The following is a 4,649-nucleotide window of genomic DNA, read 5'->3' on the forward strand; positions in this document are numbered from 1 at the left end:
AAATATGAACATTGAATTGTGGAGCTTGTTAACTCCGGCATTGAGGGTTCGTGTAATCCTACGCAATGTGTTCATCATCCAACAAGAGAGTGTAGAGTATGTATTTATCTATTCTGTTATGTGATCAATGTTGAGAGTGTCCACTAGTGAAAGTGTAATCCCTAGGCCTTGTTCCTAAATATCGCTATCGCTGCTTGTTTACTTGTTTTCTTGCGTTACTACTCGCTGCGTTACTACTCGCTGCGTTACTCATCGCTTGTTTACTTGTCCCGGGCAAAGCACTTTTCTCGGTGCCGTTGCTACTACTTATTCATACCACCTGTATTTCACTATCTCTTCGCCGAACTAGTGCACCTATTAGGTGTGTTGGGGACACAAGAGACTTCTTGCTTTGTGGTTGCAGGGTTGCATGAGAGGGATATCTTTGACCTCTTCCTCCCCGAGTTCGATAAACCTTGGGTGATCCACTTAAGGGAAACTTGCTGCTGTTCTACAAACCTCTGCTCTTGGAGGCCCAACACTGTCTACAAGAATAGAAGCTCCCGTAGACATCAAGCACTTTTCTGGCACCGTTTCCGGGGAGGTAAGGTAAAAGGTATTCACATCCTCCGACTACTAAGCTATTTCCTAGCACTGTTGCCGGTGTGTGAGTGCTCGAAGCTATCTCCTTTAGATTCTGCAATTGCATCTTTTTGTTTCTTGTTTTTATTTTCACTAGTTAGGCATAATGGAAAGCAACAAAAAATTTGGTGAGCTTTTTAATCTTTTTCCTGATTTAGAATTGTTTGGTGCGAACATTAAAAAACCAATGGAACCTTATTCGCATGCTAGTAGCGATGTTATTAGTATGAATGCAATTACCGCTAATGCTATGGAGAAGTCTAAGCTTGGGGAAGCTAGTTTTTGTAATCTTTTTAGCTTCCCATCTTTAGGTGAGAAAATTTGCTCTGATAATAGTTTATCTCCCATATGCGATAACTCTAATGCTGCTTGTGATATTTTAAATGCACCTACTGAAAGTATTCCATATAAAATACCTATGAAAATTATTGAACGTGTTATGGATAACCGCTATGAAGGGGATGGAACTGTGCATCCCGGAGATCATTTACTCGTTTTTGCATGAATTATGCGGGTTATTCAAGTGTGCAGGTATCTCTATGGATGAAGTGAAGAAGAAATTATTCTCTATGTCGTTGTCTGGTAAAGCGGCGCATTGGCATAAACTGCTGAAGGATGAGCATTCTCTTGATTGGAAGGATATTGTGCCTCTATTTTATTCTAAATTCTACCCTCCAAGTGAAATTCACAAAGACCGAAACCGAATATATAATTTCTGGCCTCATGATGGAGAGAGTATTGCCCAAGCATGGGAGAGATTGAAGTCTTTAATGCTCAAATGCCCCAATCATGAGCTTCCAGGTAATATCATCATTGATAATTTCTATGCAAGACTTTCTTTTCAAGATAAGACCTTGCTGGATGCTACTTGTTCTGGATCATTCACGCGCAACAAAGAAGAGTTTAAAAGGGGCCTTCTTGATCGGATTAAGGAGAACGTTGAAGATTGGGAGAACGACAAAGGTAAAGAGTCAGGTATAAATTATGATTATGAATGCATTGAAACTTTTATGGATACCGATAAATTTCGAAATATGAGTGTTACTTATGGTCTTGACTCTCAAGTTGCTGCAAATCTTTATAAAGCCTTTGCTTCTCATTTTGAATTGCCTAAAAATAATTTTGATAAGTATCATGAACCTTTTAAAGAGGCTTGCATGAAGAATGAAATTGTTGTTAATTATTGTAATGAGCATGCTCAAACTCCTAAGAATGTTATTTCCTATAAGCATGTTAATTTTTGTGGAATACATAGACCTTGTGGAATTAATCAAATCAAAGATGAATATTGTATCCATCATGCTAATGAAAAAACTAGAAAGTGGTTTAGGGTTCTAGATGATCTTGGTAAAAAAGTTTGTGCCCTCTATCCTTTTATTTGTGAAGTTTGCCATGAAGTGGGTCATTTTAATTTTCAATGCTCCTCCAATGATAATTTGAACCCAATGAGTGCTGCAAATTTGTATTGTGACGATGAAATTACTCCTAATCAGCATGATGAACTTACTTTATTTTTGGGGTGTGAAGAACTGTCGAGAAAAATCTCTTTGTTACATATGAGTGATCTTGATATTGATGATGTCCTGCATGGGTGTTTTTCTTATTGCATTGATAATAGCCATACAAATACTTACGTACAAAATATTTTAGAAGATGACACCTTGCCAAAATATGATAGGACCGCTGTGTGTTTTCAACTAATTAATGAAAAGGAGGGATCCTCCCAAGTTTCTTCTATTGTTTCTGAAAGTAAATCAGGTTATGCGGACAAGCCACCTTTCAAGCCTCTTCCTCCTAAAGAAGGGAACGAGGAGAAGGAAGAGAAGAAGAAGAAGAAGGGAACGAAGAAGAAGAAGAAGAAGAAGAAGAAGAAGAATAAAAAGAAAGAGGTAACGGCGTATCCCCGCGTGAATGAGATAACGCTAGGTAACCGTAAGTATGTTGCTCCTAATGATTATTATGATAATGAATCTGAATACGATGATCTTCCTATGCCCTTTACATACATTAGTGATCATGATTTGAATGAGCACACTACTTTTGATATTACAAATCTCCGGGAAACTAATTCTGAAAATGATGATAATAATTGCCATAGTGTCAGTGCTATCCATGCTTCCTCCCATAATGATATAGAAAGCTCTAAGCTTGGGGAAGAGGTGTTTGAAAATCCTTTTGCTACTGATCATTATGTGTTTGATACATCTCCTTCTAATAACAATGATGGTATGGACACGGATAAACCAACTGTGAAAGATAACTATTCTATTTCTTATGATGACACTGTGCCTCCGACCTTTGATGATTATTATAAAGAATGCTATGATATAGTTTATAACTATCCTTATGAAACTTGTCATAGTCATGATTGGATTACCAAAAACAATTCCCTTAATATGCAACTTGTTTACCATGTTCAAATTCTTGATAATAATCTTGCTCCAATTACTATTAATGAGAATAACTTTTCTTATGCCAAATTTAATGATACTTCTATGCATATGAACTATGATAAGAATGTTTTAAGTGATGGGTATATTGTGGATTTCATCAATGATGCTACTGAAAGTTATTATGAGAGAGGGAAATATGGTTATATGCATTTCAATAATATTAAGTTTCCCTCTTTATGTTGAGAATCTTGAAGTTACTCGTGTTTTATCCTCTTATGCTTGTCACTTTGTTCTTCATGAATTCATTTGTGTACAAGATTCCTCTGCATAGGAAGCATGTTAGGCTTAAATGTGTTTTGAATTTGCCTCTTGAAGCTCTCTTTTGCTTCAAATACTATTTCTTGCGAGTGCATCATCAAAACTGCTGAGCCCATCTTAATGGCTATAAAGAAAGAACTTCTTGGGAGATAACCCATGTGTTATTTTGCTACAGTACTTTGTTTTATATTTGTGTCTTGGAAGTTGTTTACTACTGTAGCAACCTCTCCTTATCTTATTTTATTGCATTGTTGTGCCAAGTAAAGTCGTTGATAGAAAGGTTGATACTAGATTTGGATTACTGCGCAGAAACAGATTTCTTTGCTGTCACTAATCTGGGTCTAATTCTCTGTAGGTAACTCAGAAAATTAAGCCAATTTACGTGAGTGATCCTCAGATATGTACGCAACTTTCATTCAATTTGGGCATTTTCATTTGAGCAAGTCTGGTGCCCTAATAAAATCCATCTTTACGGACTGTTCTGTTTTGACAGATTCTGCCTTTCATTTCGCATTGCCTCTTTTGCTATGTTGGATGAATTTCTTTGATCCATTAATGTCCAGTAGCTTTATGCAATGTCCAGAAGTGTTAAGAATGATTGTGTCACCTCTGAACATGTTAATTTTTATTATGCACTAACCCTCTAATGAGTTTGTTTTGAGTTTGGTGTGGAGGAAGTTTTCAAGGGTCAAGAGAGGAGGATGATATACTATGATCAAGGAGAGTGAAAGCTCTAAGCTTGGGGATGCCCCGGTGGTTCACCCCTGCATATTATAAGAAGACTCAAGCGTCTAAGCTTGGAGATGCCCAAGGCATTCCCTTCTTCATCGACAACATTATCAGGTTCCTCCCCTGAAACTATATTTTTATTCCGTCACATCTTATGCACTTTGCTTGGAGCGTCGGTTTGTCTTTGTTTTTTTGTTTTGTTTGAATAAAATGGATCCTAGCATTCACTTTGTGGGAGAGAGACACGCTCCGCTGTAGCATATGGACAAGTATGTCCTTAGGCTCTACTCATAGTATTCATGGCGAAGTTTCTTCTTCGTTAAATTGTTATATGGTTGGAATTGGAAAATACTACATGTAGTAATTCTAAAATGTCTTGGATAATTTGATACTTGGCAATTGTTGTGCTCATGTTTAAGCTCTTGCATCATATACTTTGCACCTATTAATGAAGAAATACATAGAGCTTGCTAAAATTTGGTTTGCATAATTGGTCTCTCTAGAGTCTAGATAATATCTAGTATTGAGTTTTGAACAACAAGGAAGACGGTGTAGAATCTTATAATGTTTACAATATGTCTTTTATGT

Source organism: Lolium rigidum, chromosome 4, assembly GCF_022539505.1.
Source record: "Lolium rigidum isolate FL_2022 chromosome 4, APGP_CSIRO_Lrig_0.1, whole genome shotgun sequence".
NCBI classification, from domain to species: Eukaryota; Viridiplantae; Streptophyta; class Magnoliopsida; order Poales; family Poaceae; genus Lolium; species Lolium rigidum.